At 47.3% G+C, this 16,681-nt stretch overlaps 1 protein-coding gene and 1 long non-coding RNA gene across 3 annotated transcripts in view; one reads left to right on the top strand and one right to left on the bottom strand.

Annotated features, from left to right (window-relative positions):
- The window catches only part of LOC119383471 (uncharacterized), a 108,368-nt gene that overhangs the window by 34,711 nt on the left and 56,976 nt on the right, over nt 1-16,681 (top strand). The gene's annotated exons all lie outside the window — the stretch shown is intronic.
- LOC119383472 (uncharacterized) overlaps nt 11,622-16,681 on the bottom strand; it is a 99,264-nt gene continuing 94,204 nt past the window's right edge. Inside the window, exon 3 of the long non-coding RNA XR_005181671.2 lies at nt 11,622-11,800. This is a non-coding gene — a long non-coding RNA (uncharacterized LOC119383472). The remainder of the gene's footprint in view (nt 11,801-16,681) is intronic.

Below are 16,681 nucleotides of genomic sequence, written 5' to 3'. Positions count from 1 at the left end.
TAAATGAACATGTTAACTCGCAATGAAACACCGTTCTGGGCATCGTTGTCAGCAGCGGTTGAATTGCAAGCGGTCATTTTTTTTTAAATTTTTTTTTGGCTATATCGTAGCGTGTTATGCATCTACAAATGAAGATGAAGACGAAGACTCACTAAACACGGTGACGGGCGTAACGAGAATTCATTTGGGTTTATGCGCCTAACCGCGATACGACGTCGGGATCTCAGCACGCGAAGTGTATAATGGCGCTGTTGTTTGGTTTAACGCTTAATTACTTCGTTTCGCATGCACCATTGTCTTCGCCGCGTGTCTATCTTCTTCTTTTTTTTCGTTTCGTGCTGTTAACACGCGCAGCAGAGAGAGAGCGTGCTTGCGCATGCGCAGCGCCTATTTTCAACTAACTGCGTCGCGTGCTGCAGCCCATCTGTGACTTTCCCCCGCGTATACGGCAGCAGTACAAAAAACAGCTGCTTGACATTCCTTCTTTAATTACAGAGACGTAGCAGATAAGCTCTCAAAGACATCGCACTTATACTTTGTTTAACGTGTCCATCACGCGTCCTCGTTCTCTCACTATTTATTTTTTTAAATTTTTCTGCCCACTCTCTACCTTTCCTTCTCTTCGTGGGGACATAGTCGTACAATGCGCATGATGTGTTTTATAAGGAAGAGGACGGCATCGCGTGAGTGCTCAACTTTGCTCGATGTGGTTTTCAGTCTGTATATATAGAGGCACGCAAAATAAAGGGGACGTCATTATAACGTGCGTGCCAGATTCCGTGTTCATATCAAGGCCTCACTCACACGCGGATTTGGTTGTCTTTCTTTTTTTTTTATAGAGACGGACACTGTTCTTTTCTGCGCACGACATTTTCCACCTACGTCTCGTTTGTTGTTTGCTTGCGCATATCGTATAGAGTGTGCACATCCGAAAGAATGTGAGAACTGCCACCGTATACTAACTGGGGAGAGACCGTGTAATTCCTCAGTGTGAGCCATTCAGTTTGTACCTATCGTACCTCCACACGATACACGCGGGCGCGGCTTGCATGCTATATATACTGATTATAGAGCGATTAGGCGACTTGAGGGCACGAGCGCTATCCGTACGTGCGTTGCGTGTTCGTGCCCCGCATGCCGTATCTTCGGCGTCGCATGTAGCTTGTGATACACCCCGTATAAACGGGAGCTTCATAGCTGTCCTGTCCACGCCTCCGTTATTATTATTGCTCCGCTGTCTGCGTCGCGCCCTTCCAAGTATGACTCCTCCCTCCTGCTAAAAGTGTGCTCCCTCTGATTTACGGGCACTATGCGGTATGCGCACTCCCCGTATTTGGGGGGCATGTATACATTACTGCGCGCCTTCGCTACACTGTAACAGTCACCTGTATCGGAAGGAGGCCTGCGTGGTCGCGGAGGTTCGCATTTCTTGCAACTGCTGTCAAAGCGCACAGACACTATAGATGTATACCAGGGTATTATTAAGTTGTACACATTAGCAATTACATCAGATCCGGTTGTATAGCGTGCAAGGAAGCTCGCTAGGAGCCGAAAGGGAAGATGGAGATGGGTGGCGATGGCAACACCACCTATCGAACTTCAATAAGGTTGAGAGCTGGGCTAGTTGGTGGCTGATCATTATGCCTATATGGTTAGGTAGCGCACTTTGGACGGGGACAAAAGTAACAGGAAGGACACGACACTCGCTACACTTGCAACTGAATTTAATTCAGGAAAAATTTATTTCAGGAATGTTTCCTGAAATAAATTCAGTTGCGAGTGTAGCGAGTGTCGTGTCCTTCCTGTTCCTTTTGTCCCCGTCCAAAGTGCGCTACCTAACCATATATGTATAATGACCTATAGAACTTCTCGCGCGATTTCTTCATGACGTCACAGATTTTGACAGTGTCCGTTCGGATTCGTAAGCTACTTATTGACAGAAAAACATGGCATTGCTGTCGTTATCGCCCTTGTCGTTGTATAGCATAGAGTCCTGCCAAGTAAGCGTAGGATTTCTACACAAGTTTTGTGCAAGTGCCGTTGACAGGCCGGAGGGACCGTTGGTCTGTCGCAAGGAGGTTAAAGATTGGTCTGTCGCCGCCCTCCACGTTTTTGTGGTTCGAGGAACCTTCGCACGAAAGATATTGAACTCTTGACCGCAGTTTGCCGTTCGCTCTCTCACAGCAGAGCCCCGGCGTCCGCAGTCACTGCACCGAACTACACGCGCAGAATCTACCGCGCGCATATGCCGCGCCGCTATGATACTTGTCTTAATTACAGACGGCGTCTCCGTCGACGCGACGACAAGCGGCCGATACGCCGGCGCATCTCGCTCTCACGCGCCATCGGCCTCTTGCGTGCGGTATGGGCAGAGTATAAGTGCATGGGCGAGGCGAGGCGTGACTCCGACGCCCGGAATAAACACGTGATTATCCGGACAGCTTTCGTGTCTGCGCGGCGCGCCTGTGCGGGGTATTGTTCTGGCAGCCGTTCGAGCAACAACAGCGGTCGTTTGTTAGCCAAGTCAAGCATCAAAGCGCAAAGTCGGCGAGCAAAAAAAGAATGGAATGCCATAGAGGTGTTGTTCTTGCTAGAAGGCTGTACAGTGCTCACGGGTTGAAACGCTAAAATTTAGGGCTAAGTAATGCCCGTACTTTCGTTGCCAGCGTCTACAGTTCGTGTCATATCGGCGTAACTTTGAATCGAACACTTACATCCGAGACACCATTAATTACCTTTAGCGGCCTGATTTACACCGACATGACGCGGATATCACGAGTATTTACTCACAGCAACTTTCGTACTGAAGAAAAAGAAACGATGTTGCGTTTCAATTTGTGAGTGCTGCACGTAAAAATGCTTGCGGTTCTTAACAGATTCCGAAAGTATGGAACGGAACACTTCATCTGCTTTGAAACAGCGATTCTTTCGAGCGTGAAGTCCAGAACATCACTCACTGAATTCTTACGTTATCTTGTTGAAGACTACTGCTTACTGAACTTTTTATTTTTTCGTTACGCACACAGTGAAAATTAATTATTTAAAATAGAGACCCGGTGCCCCATTCAACATTGCTGAAGAGGGCACATTCGACTGCCATCGAAGCGTGGGAATCGGCGTTATTTCACACCATATGAAGTATCTGGAGCTTAAATGCTTTATCCACTGTTTTAGAGTCTCTGGTTTTTATTCTTCAGCTTTTGATTTCGCTTCCTTGCTCGAGTTCCTTAGGAATTCTTCGAATCTTAACGATTTTATGCCAAGCATGCATTTTTCCTTATTGGTTCAATCACGGAAGTTTTTTGCTGCATCTCACTGACCAAGTGACCAAGTAATTCCACTCTTTCTGATTTAATCGAAATAAGTAATCGAACTTGCAAAGGCTAGCGAAATAGTTTATAGGAATTTGTTAGCGCGCGTGGTTTTCGACCACCTTTCCAACTACCTAAATGGATATTTTCTAGAAATGCGACGCACCGAAAGACAAGGACAAAAGCGGAGGCAACAAGGCCGCTTTCTAGAAAATATCCACGCGCCAAATAGCCCATCAGCTCGTTTTATTACCTCACTGGAACCTGTAACATTCTCGCGGTGGCCGACGGCGGAGCTGAAAGGCACCGGAGTGGCGAGCAGAACGTTGCGTCATGCACACCTGAGCATTCAAGTAGTTGATCTAGAAGAGTTAGGATGCGAGCTCGTTGGTACGGATTCATCTTAAAAACACAGCGCTAATTTAAACATGGACAGAAGAAACAGCAAAAGAAGGACAGCGCCCGTCCTCGTTTGCTGTTTCTTCTGTCCATGTTTAATTTAGCGCTGTGTATTTAAGACGAATTCAAGTAGTACTGACATGAATTTTAAATATTTTCGGATTGTTGCTCTAAATAAAAACACTAGTGTCGAGAACCCTAAAAGGAGTATTGTGGTGCCTGGGAATGCATCCAATATATATTTAATACCGTTACCTTAAAAAGAAATACCTTTAGAAGCACGGCACTCCGAAAGCAAACCCAGTCTATCCAGAGGGCCCAGGAAAGGGCGGAGCGTCACGGCGTTCTGTCCACGTGGGCGCGGCCAGCGGTTACGACTTCCCATTAGGGGGTCAGTAACTCCTCAGGATCCAATAAAGTTTGTTGTCTGTCTGTCTGTTTCGGTTTCGATATCGAGGGGGTGGCTTGTCAGTGACGTTTTATCGCAGTGTGACGTCACGGGGAGACAGCAACTCCCGACGTACTAGCGGCAAATCTGTCATTTGCTCGTCGTGCACGTAAACAACGATGAGTGAACTGTCACCCAGTGACGCGCTGACAACAATTTCTACAATTAAAGCTGCATGCAGGACGCAGAGTTCGCAAACTCAGTGGAGCTGTGTTGACTCGTCGGAATAATGACCATTGCGGTGGCGCTCTCTTCCATATACTCAGCGACGCGAAAACTTTAAAATCAAAGTAAAATATTTTATACGTGTTGTCTGACTCTGCTGTGCGGAGAACGTTGACACTGCATACCAAGGAAACGAAAAACGTCCCTTTTGCGATGTCTCAAAATCGTGTCAATACTCATTTAAGATGAAATACGGTATCCGAAGGAGGTTCAGTGTAATTAGATTCTAACACGGCGCTTAGGACCAGCTGCATTTTTGCTTTGTCAAGATTGGCGCGATTTGACGAAGGAATGTTGCGACCTTATGGAGTACAGCCGCAACAATTGGGTAAATCAACACACGTGCAGTTAGCTGGTGCCAAGTTAGCATGTAGAGACATTAGCCAGAGGACGCGGCTCCTTTGCTATTTGGCTGTTCATTGTATCCTATAGTCGTGCGTCGGCGTCGATATTTCAGACCGTACACAAGGAAATACGGCAAGGTAAAGCCAGTGCTGCGGCAGCAGAAGAAACCCTGAATAGCGAACGAGCACATTGTTGACGAGGCCGCATCTATTTCCGGGGCCCGACGCATGCAACCAGTAAGCAGCATGCAGCTTCCCGCTGTCGTCAATATGCGACAGCCACTTCTGCCGGCTTATATTCGCGAGGCCACCTGTCAGCGCTCAGCTGTCAAGGTCATGCCTCGTGAAACAGCGATGCCGCGTTGGGCTCTGTCGAACGATGACAAGTGCTCATCTGCCTACGCCGACGAGCGGGCGGAAACGCCAGGCTCGCATTCCACCGTCAGCAGACTCCAAACAAAATACCTTGTTTGATCGCCAGAGGTCACGGCTGTCGACATTGTATACTCCGCAGACTCCGGAAGCCCACGGCGCTATGCGTGTACCCGTCCGGCTGTACACAGTGTACACAATGTTTCGAGTTGCGAGGGTTTAGTTTTGCCTTACACTCTGAGGAGGCTCTCCTAACTCTATTCACATTTACGGTTTCGAAAGTTACCGTACACATCTGTAGCGAAAAAAGAATGCGATGTGATGTTGTATACTTCAAGTCACGTGTGACATAAAACTCCAGAGCTTTCTCTCCTGTCAACGTCTGTCTGTCTAACGAAATTCCTTGCTGGGCCAATTAGTTCAAAATCTTAAATGTTGGATAGCGCGGATTCACCACTGGAGATAGAAAGAGCACTGATGCGCAGGACTAGCACTCCGATCGCTGTTAGATGAGATAGGCTGATCAGACCTATCCTTATGCACTTCGATAGTCGTAATTGATTGATGGTCACTCTTATATGGGGGATTCTTAACCTTCTGAGCTGTATTCTTCGCATGAGCGAAAAAAAAAGGATCACAGGGTCCCTTATGCATTTCTCCTAAGACGACTCGAAGGCAAAAGCCACCTTCTTTTTCTTCTCAGTCGATGTGTTTAGAGTTACTGTATATGCTACCTATAGTTAGCAGAGTTGCGCATCTGTCTTCCAAACGCCGCTAGCAACCATGCATGGCGGAGAAGCTGACGCTCGGGCCAATTTTTGTATTTCTCGACGCCGCCGCTGCAGCGAACTGAATTAACGCTAGTCATCGACAGCCAATGTTTATCGCCGCCCTTCGACACGCCAGATATGTTAATCCACGACACAGTAGGCATGGTGCCTGCGAAAACGGAGTGCGACTTCACCGCATAGCTGTGGTTGCTAGCCGGACCTATGCGCAACTTTGCTACCTAAAGGTAGCATATACAGTAAATCTAGATGTATTGATCCTGCTCAGCCACGCGGCTCCGAGAGCTTTCTGCACCTAACGTGGTTTTGCACTGCCTCCAGGATCGGAGGCTCCTCACCTGGTTTTGCACTGCCTCCGTGATCTGCCCACCTTTGACCAAGCTACAATATCATATGATGACGTCACCATGTGACGTCATGATGACGGCACTAAATTTAGCGATCTGTGAAGTCATGATGACGTCGTGCGGTGTCATCATCACGTGGGGATGATTTTTTTGAATCGCTCGTGTTGACCCCGACGCCGCCGACGAGGGACGCGACGCAGACGGTCAATTTTCGCGTTTGATGAGGCATCTAAGGCTTTCGCCCTAGTAATAATAAAATGCGCAACGTGCGAAGAGGACTAATCCTCTGACAAGCTAGCGCTTTTTCGTGCCATCGCGCTTCGCGTTGTTCTCGTGTGCTGTATACTTCGCAGTAGGCTCGCGGCAGTAGGTAAGGGTTACAGCGGAAGCGAGGAAACATCTAAAAAAAAAAATAAGAGAAAACCGACCGGGCGAGCTCTACATAGTCGGCATTAGCTCTAGCTACTGCCTTTGTTTCTTTCCGCATACCGCACAGTCATGTACAAAAGCTGCGGCGAGCTCTCACAGAGCGCGTATATATGTGTACATGCACGGATATATGCAGCAGTTACGGGGCCGCATACGTTGCGTCCTTTGCTGCTTTTTTTTTCTTCCTCAAGGCGGCTCTCTTAATCCTCGACGGAAATTGAGCGAGGCAGTGTGCTGGCAAGACGCGAGAGATTTGATATAAACCGAAACGAAGAGAACAAAACTGCTTCTCTTCACCATATTTTTGTCCGGCTTCCGTCGTCGAAGGAAAAATTGCAGACCTAATCAGATGTGAAACCGAAAACCTCCTGGAGCGTGTTTGTGCGTGTATGTGTGTGTTGTGTTATAATCGATATTACCCTACGACGAGGGCCCTTCGGACAGGATTTTTTTTTTTTTCCCCGCAGTGCGCGAATAAAAGTGGGACGGCGAGCTGCAGTTTGTTGGAAGCGCGCAGGCTGGCCTGTTAGGACGGCGTTCGCGCTGAGGCAGGATGAAGAAATCGCGTCGCGATTTAGGCGAAGGTGCGGCACATCGCGGCGCTTATCATTTCCGCGTATAGTGTGGCTATGATATACACGCTTTACTGCTGTGGCACGCGGGTTGTATATACGGCTGTATGTTGGAAAGACAAGGCGCGAGGAACGTACAGGGGAGTGATAACGCTATTCCGCGCCTACACAGGGCGTGTGCCCTGCGGGCATAGTAGGCGCATGCGTAGAAGCTCATTACGAGATCCCAGCGATATTGTCTCGTTCAGGAATTTGCGGGCAGCTCGGTGCGCCTGCATATGCGGTAGGCGTATGAATGCGATTATATACGAGAAGAAATGAGGCACGGGAGTATGCTAGGGCGCTCGTGAAATCTTAATTATCGCTATAGCCTGTTTACCTCTGTGTGAGTTGTGCCGGGAAACAAAACGTTGAGGCCCGATGAACCACAGTTAAGAAAAGCCCTAACGGCTCCTTTTGTCATTGGCCTGCCTTGCGCCATCGCTAATAATATGCGCAGCATCGGGATTACATAAGAGCTTCTCTCACGAAATATTCTTGTGCAATAGTGCGTGAGTGCGCGCGAGCGCGCATGTGTGTGTGTGTGTGTGTGTGTGTGTGTGTGTGTGTGTGTGTGTGTGTGTGTGTGTGTGTGTGTGTGTGTGTGTGTGCGTGCGTGCGTGCGTGCGTGCGTGCGTGCGCTTGCATGAACGCGGGCCCGGATTTTTTTTAGCGGAATAACGAAGTTAAAGCAAAAGAAAGAAAAGCCGCCGTTGGCGTTCAGTCTTTTTATCACAGCAGCAGATTTCACGATATGTCTGAATGAAGTGCAGTCAAACGTCTTCGTAACGAAGTGCCCGGGACACTTAGAATACCTCGCTACGCCACTTCGTTGTAAAGGACGCGCACGGGGAACGCTCGCAACATAAATGGGTCGTAAGGAATCCTTCGTAGCGCGGGTGATTTCGTTATAAGGGCTTTCGTTGAAGAGTCGTTTGACGGTACACAGTGCTGGGCAGTATCGAAGATACATGTATCTTCGATACTATCTTAGATACTCTTTGGGTATCTTGTATCTGTATCGCGATACGTCTCGCAAAACAAATATCTGTATCTGTATTTCCGATACTCTGAAGAATGTATCGTGTATCTTAAGATACAAGATACTGCGATCGCACCACCACCGTGCGAAGCAATAAATGTTGGCTGAGCGTCTCTTCTCAAGCTGATACTGCTGCCACTAAGTCACCAGAATAAAACTATAGGCAGTGACATTATTTGATATTTCCGCAAGAGTTTTCCAGCGAGGCTGGGCGATAAGCTCTGAGCGTCCCTGTATATTGGTAGAGCTACGAGGTGGCACTCCTGACGTCTCGATAGATGAGCGCACGAACATTTGCGCCCAGCCGAATTTTTGTTTAATCGTTTTTTTTTAGTTTTGTCAGTACCATAACTACTTGGCACTTAGCCACTCTCCTGTACCGCGTACTACAATGCGTGCAGCGCCTTTCGCACACATGCTGATGACGCTGTATAGTCATTATCGAAGTTCCTCTTGTGTGGTGCTTCGTTACGAAGTCTGAAGAATGCAAGAATGGCGGGTTGCTTTGCGTCTCATGGCTTTCACACATCGGCGATTTGAAAGGTCTCGTGGATGTAAGTTTGCATTACATGCGATGAGATTGACTAACATGCAAATAAGATTCCAACAGCTATAGTACCAACGGTACCGATGCTGTATTTAACAGAACAAGCATTTACCTAACAGACGTTATCTTGGCGTACGTTTTTTTTCTTTTATTCAAAGAGTTTTTATAATCATAATTTGATTGTTAGCAGACGTTCTTTCTTAGCTGTTCATTCCATACATTACCTATGACTCTATTTTTTTTTCTGCCGCTCTGTGCACTGCAATATGCCTTTAACGTGCTGCCAAGGTAAGCTCTCTGCTTTATTCCCAGTTTTGACTGTCTGAGTCATTTCTGCTACTGTTTACGTATTTATATTCCACTTGAATTTACTGCTATGTAATGGTGATGTTGAGAACAAATATATAACAATCTGGGCGCGCCTTGAGTATACAGTAACGATAATTCTGCTTACTGCTAAGTAAAAGAGCAAAATTGAGTTGGCATTACAATAACGTAAATTAGTAGGCGCCATCTTAAATACGTTCGCAAAGGTGTTCGAGAAACACTGTTATACCAAATGCTCCGTTTTTCTCATGAGCGTCCCATAGAGTCGTTTTACGCCATTTTCCATAAGCACGGAATTTAATTGTCGTAGCTATGAAGGGTTACCCGCCACGGTTGTCTAGTGGTTAGGGTGCTTGACTGCTGGCCCGAAGGTCGCGGTAGCCGGATTTCGATGGGGGGAAAATGGTAAAGACCCGTTTGCTTATATGTAGGTTTTAGAACCCCAGGTTGTCAAAATTTCCGGAGCCCTCCATACAGCGTCTTTCATAATCATATCGCGGTTTTTCGACGTAAAACGCAACAATTATTATTATCTCTTGGGAGTACTTCGTGTATCGTGTTTCTGTACTTATTCGCTGTGTTTGATTCGGAACCGCTTTTCTATTTTACTTAGATATATTTGTTTTCGTTGTTTAGGCTTCCCTGAATCCTTTTACTGTTGCTAACCACCAGGTTACCGGATCTAGTATAAGTGACAATAGTGTGAATAGCGGCGGTGTCCTGCAGCGCTTTGCGCAACTGTACAATACGTCTAAAACGTTTCTGGGCTGCACATGTTCTTGGCGACGTACACCTGTCCGGTGATCCGTTACTGAGAAAACCTTAATATGTTTACCGGCAAGGTAGAACTCCACAGCGGTATTTGCGCCATCGTGCGAAGGCTTCTTATTGAAGTTCATGTGGTTAGTTGACTACCCGTTTACTGGTCAACAAGCGGAGCAGCGACTCCCGTGAATTACAAAAGCTACAAGCAAGAAGCGCTGTCAGCGAAATGTATAAAGAGGAGTCACGTTAAGTAGCTAACACAACGCCAACAAGTTGTTTATGAATGAAGCAGATATACCTTGAGCAAGAAGTACAACACTTTTGAAATACTAAGAGTTTTCATTCAAGTGAAATACAATTGGTCGCAGTTAATAACTATGCAAGCGAACGTTGATGTGCATAGGCGTTTAATGATGCATTATATAGATATATAATAACACATTTGAGAATGTATCGAAGTAGCTTAAGATACAATTGGAATGTATCGTATCGGATACAATCAGTGTTGCAGTATCTTGTATCGTATCGCGATACAATTTCAAAGTATCTTTGCCCAGCCCTGACGGTACACCATGGTGCTTATATTTTGTTCTTGTAGATATATCCCCTCTCTGACGTCAATCGTACTATCGTCATTTTCTCTATCCGGAATGGCAAGTATATGCTTCAGCGCGCCATTAATTTTGACTGTAAAAATGAACATTCCAGCAGGCACCTTCAAACTTCTACGTTATTTCTCTCCTTCTCGCTCTCTCCATTATGTCTGCGACAGATGCTACATGCGTATGCTTATCTTAGATCCGTCCTTCAATCCTTTCAGCGCAGAATATAGTTTTATGGCTTAGGCGGGCCACTTTACCAGCTGTCTGTATACTGCGTCCAGTATACGACGTTGTTAACAACCCCTCTACTCACTCAGGGCCCGTAAAACTTTTCTCAGGCAGGACACACGCGTTCGTATCCCACCGTGGGTCTGCTCCCTCCCCCTTCACCTTATATACTATAGGGCGGAGGACGTCGTGCTTCGGGCAGGGTTGGCCCTTACACCGGCTCTCATCTCAACGTGTATACTGGTCACATTTACCACTTGGTGCCACGTCTCCATAATGCTCCGTCCAAGTGATGGGAGCTGATGCACAACCATCTAATACACTCTTAATCAGGTCCCGCTTAATGTGCTAGATAAAGCCAGGAACCCGGACATTTATCGTCTGGTTTCCTGGATACGCATTTAACCAGGACCCGATTTAAAGAGTGTACGGACGTGTCAAGCCTTACAATCGGAACGCTCCCGTCTACTACTGCAAGCCTGCCTTCGCTACAGTGTCTAGAACACCTATGACCGCTGGATGCATGATAGCAGATTCCACAAGACACTGCTTCAATTAATACACAATACCGGTCTTACGGCGTACATCTAATACACATACACACTATAGTATTATGTGTTAAGAGCAAGCCTTATTGCAATAAAAAGAAAATGTCACCGCTGGCGCAAATACTTTTTAATCATCTTATTTCTTTATCTTATGCCACAGGTGATTTAGAAGAGTTGTTGATTGTGTTCATGAAGTAGAGCAGATCAGCACGAAAAAGTACGAAGACGACGAGAGGACGCGAGAAAGAGGCGCTAAATTTTTCATTCGAACACGTCTGGTTCTGCTTATGCTCGTCGTTGTTATTGTTGTATACAGTGAACCTGGAACCGTCGAAGAAGTCTTCGTAGAATGTCGTATAGCAGGTTTATAAGTCAAAGGCGACGACTTTCGGAAACCCCTCTTCGTCAACTTGGGCTGAATGTACTGTTACCGCGACAGTCTCCATGGGGACCTCGGCGCTGGGTTGCTGCAAGAGAAACGTATACGATTCCATATTTGATATTATGACCGAAACAACAAGACTGTAATGCTAATATTTTTAAGTTTTCTTTTTCGTTTTCTAAATGACCAATGAGATAATTAAGATGTTTTATCATGACCATTATAAGGAAAGTACCACAACTTTAATATCTTCTATTTGCATATTATTCTTCTTCCTAGCTTCCTATGTCCGCCGCTGTGGTACAGCGGTTACCAACCTGCTCGGCTGCTGACCTGAAAGTCGCGGGCTCGATCCCGGTCGCGACGGTCGCGTTGCGGTGGAAGCGATCGAAATGCTATAGAGGCCCGTGTACTGTGCGATGTCAGTGCACGTTAAAGAACACCACCAGATGGTCAACATTACCGGTGTCCTCCGCTACGGTTTGCCTCATAATCATATGAAAGAAAGAAGTGCTAATTTTAAGGGCTCGTTTTTCTTTGTTATACACAATATTAATCAGCACTGACCGACATTAATGCCAAGGTAGTATAGGTGTTGTTATTAGTAGTAAATGTAAGGTAAATGTGAAGAAAGAAAAGTGGACGAAAATATAACTTGCCGCGGGCAGGGACCGAACCTGTGACCTTCGAATCATATGAGTGGTTTTGGCGCGTAAAACACGAGACGTTATTATTATTAATCTTCTGCGCCCACCTATATTATACATTTATTGTGTAATCCCACGCCGTCGTGTTCCGTTAGCTCGCACGGAGGTATCTCATGGAGCCTGCGCCTGTTTTTTGAAACAAGATTCCTTCTCCGACTCTGCTTAATTCGGTGCTCTCTCTCTATCTCTCTTTGATGACAAATGACAAACAAAATTAACCGTGCATGTATCAGTACCTCTCTCCGACATTATATCGCCGTCTTGATGGCCAGCAGGCGGCTCGGCTTATAGCAACAGCAGCTGTTCCATGTTCAGGCATGATAGGCGCACGCATGCTGTTTGGTACGCTTACGACATTCACTCGTTGTACCGGGGCAGAGCGCAGACGGAATCGCGACATGTACGTGAGGAATGTGTGCGTAACCACGCCTCTTGCATGTCCGGACGTGCGATTACCGCATACTTCCTGGACAACGATTTACTAACGACTTTCGTTGTAAGCAGCGCATGCTGCCCGTATGCATCCGGTTGAATGTTGCAGGTGTTGTACTGCTAAGCGCAACTTCGGTTATCCACTGCGTCAGTATCGCTGGAGCACTTTCTTTCCAGGACATTTCTCGAATGCAGCGTTTCGTGTTTGATTAGCCCGTTTGTTCTGTGCCTTGCAGAAGATTCGTTAGCACATTTTTAGATGCGAAGTATCTTAAAGCGGAGCTCAATCCGGTGGTGGTGGTGGTGGTGTGCGGCGTGACCACCCTTACTGCGCATGCGCATACCCTCTCCACACACCCCCTCTCCACTCACCCTCTCCCCTTCCCCTCTCCACTTTCCCTCTCCCCTTCCTCTCTCCACTTTCCCTCTCCCCTCCCCCTCTCCCATACCCCTCTCCCCTCCCTCTTTCCACTCTTCCACTGAAACGCGGGCTAGACATGCCGAAATTCTCTCCTGCGCAACGCCGCGATGACCTCGAGCGCATGCGCGTCCCCTCCATTTTTATTTCCTTCCCGTCATTTTTTTTTTATCAGACACAGAGACAAAAGCATTTTACTGTGACTCACGTTATGGGGCTAAAAATAGACTTGTTCATACTATGGCGCGAAGTAGCAATTCACTGTCCACTGAACTGACTCGCGCAGGGCGGTATCTTCCGGTGCTCTTGGTTATCAAAAGCATGCTCACTAACTTGTTTTGGTTCTCAAGCCATATTGCCGTGCTCATATTCCTGCGGAGCCTTGGCGCCACCAGCAACACCACCAGCGACACCCCATCTAAATATGCAGAGTTCTTACGGATGTATACAGTATCATCCGGTGGCGTAGGCAGAAATTGTTTTCGGGGAGGGGGGGGGGGGGGCACCTCCTTGATTTGACATTGGGTCCGGGCAGGTAAGTAGGGTGGAGTGTCATTTTGTCCTCTGTATTCCATGGGGAAACAAAATTTCTGGAGGGGGGAGGGGGGGTACGGGCCCGGTGCGAGCATTACTGAAATGTGATTTTTTTTTTTACCACATGCTGTGCGATCGCACGGCGTAAGAAAGCAGCTATACGATCGATGTCATGGATTTTTTGCATATCGCTGGAGTGGGCTAGAGATTTTAAGGAAACCACTGTATTACGTGGTTATTCTACTTGTTAATTTCTTAATCATTTACTCGTCGTCATCTTCCATCATTCGATCACTTTTGTTTTCTTCCCTATTTCCCCTGTTCGAGGGTAACAGACAGTGCAGATAACACCAGCTAAGGCCGACCTTTCCGCATTATCGTAGATTATATCTCGCTATTTACACTGCAGATTTGCGAATGCAGAAAGGTATCGAAACCACATCGAACGCGCGGCAGCAGGACCATATCATTGTGTACGAGGTGGCATCATGGGCACACACCTGGAGTATGGAATGCTATTCCCAGCGTTCACAGAGCTGATATAATGATTATAGTATAGGTGGGATTAGTACTAAGTTGAGTATATGTTCTGCCAACACAGCAATCGTGGCAACGTCTGAGCGAACCGGGTTTTCTTAATGGACGCGTTGGTGGGTATGTTGGTATAGTTTTCTGAGCTGCACTGTACACTGCAAAATTGCAGAAAATGTACGCTGCAGCTTCGAGTGCGTATACCGCTGGCAGCTATCGGCTCTTGTGAAGGGACGAGGCTCCGTCGAGATGTGTGCCAGGGATTTGAAGGCTCTCGTGGCTGTGCCATTAACTCGGTGCTTTGCTTCGAACGATCGTGACTCGGTATCGATCAGTGATCCATTGTTGGGGAGAGCCGCGATTGAAAAGAGATTGACGACACAATAAGGTGCGGACCTGACATAAGAGCGAGGCTAATTCTCTCGTCGAAGTCCAGAACGCACTAGTTTTCCCCCCGCTATTATCTGTGCCTTAGCGGCCTGTAGATCACGTTGTTGATGTTTAAATTCAAGCAGACGCAGTGTCGAGATATCGCGCAATTTCGTGCGCCACAGTTTTACGCGGGTATATGAATTGTTATGGATGCATTGCATGCAAATGAGCTTGCTATCGCATGATACACGTCCATATGAATTTCACCGAAGGTATATAATGCGCGCGCAGTGTTTATCTTAAAGGCGCGGAAGCGTTCCAATATATAAGTCAACACCAAATCAAATGCAGCGTGTGAAAGTTTGCATTCCGACCATGTAATCTGCGTACACCGAGGACAAAATATGCGTTGGAATATTTTGAGATTCATTGCAGATATCGACTTTATGAATGTCTGTATTGCCTTGTAGACAGCCTCTGTTAGAAACGTAATTTATTTTTCGTACTTGTCGATAGTTTTATTTTATCCTTATGACATCACCGGACGAGGTCCTCCAGTCAGAACGTTGGATTCAACGACGACCATTGTTCGACGATTTACCGTCACTTCAAGCCACCAGCTTCCCCTGAACTTCTGTCGTACGTTTCTGTATTTGTTCGTTGTGATCTATGAGCACTCGTCAGCTTTAAAAAAAAAAAAAAAAAGATTACTTTTCGCCGGAATCATTTCGCGCCCGTCAGCAACGTCTTCTTGGGTCTCGGAAAAGTGGCGTAAGTATAAACGACGTCTACAATAAACTACAACTTACAAACACGCATCTAACTGGGTTAATTCTCTCGCTGGCGGGCACCAGGCACGCGGCATCGAGAGTGGACAGACGGTATCGCGTCTCGTTGCGCGGTTGCAGCGACAGCGGTGACTCTCTCTCTCTCTCTCGCAGTAAGAGAGAGAGGGTGTCGTAGGATGGAGGAGGAGGAAGGACGTCCGCGGAACTGGGTCACCAGCCGTCGTGGTTGGCGATGACCGCAAAAAGAAGAGAGGAGGGATGCCTCCACCTGCGGCTTCCTGGCACGGAAACGAAGCGCGTCCATTGTGCTTAAGCCCTCATCCCGTTAGCTTACGCACTCTTCAACCCTCCCTCCTTCCTCTCAACCCTAACTCTCTGGCCCCCTCTCTGCGCACTTGGCGTCGCGGTCTCGCCAATTAAGCCCGCGCGCGCGCGCTCCTCTCCTCGTATCTGTCGTGCCGCGGCGGCGGCCTCTTCATCCTCTGTTTGCGCTGCCGGGCCGCGGTTTCCACAAAGGGAACCGACAGCGAAAGCATCCCCTCTTTGAGAGCGAGCAACTCGTCCACGGGTTCGTATGAACGGAGTTGCTCTGAACGCTCGTCGCAGCAGCCGAACGCGGCAGGGCGTTGTACAAATGGCGCGCGCGAAAGGGAAGGGTCGCTTTTCAGTTTGACCTTTTGTTCCCAGCCGGCTGAATCAAGTCCTTATCCTTAAGCTCCATCTTTTTAAAACCCGACTGCGTGTGTTCTAGGAGAGAAAAATAATAAACCCTCGTTAGGGTCACTTAATTTGTGTTCTGTCTGATATCTCGTTTCATATTTGCAGTGGTGTCCGTGGACAGTTTATAGCTTCATTTCCCACTTGTCTCCATTCTTCCCGCGTACACGCATAGGAGAGCAGTGACAAAGAGACGGAGTTAGCGATGAACGAGTTCATATTCCTGTAGTATAGTCGGTATAGTGACGACTACGCATTGTGCTCAGCATTGTGAGAGCGCTTCTAGATTGCGCGATGCCATGTATGCGAGCTAGAAGATAGACCTGGGTCTGTGCAGTCTGGCTTGAGCGCCTCGAAATTGTGAGTTTTACAGCGATGGTCGTGACGAGAATACAACGCAATCCTGTAGTACTTAATGGAAAGTCTGACAGCGCAGCATGGCGACAATTACGGTGACGGCTTGTTTG

This window comes from Rhipicephalus sanguineus, chromosome 2 (genome assembly GCF_013339695.2).
Source record: "Rhipicephalus sanguineus isolate Rsan-2018 chromosome 2, BIME_Rsan_1.4, whole genome shotgun sequence".
Taxonomy (NCBI): Eukaryota; Metazoa; Arthropoda; class Arachnida; order Ixodida; family Ixodidae; genus Rhipicephalus; species Rhipicephalus sanguineus.
The sequence above is the reverse complement of the archived record's forward strand: the minus strand, read 5'-3'. Positions and strand labels throughout refer to the sequence as shown.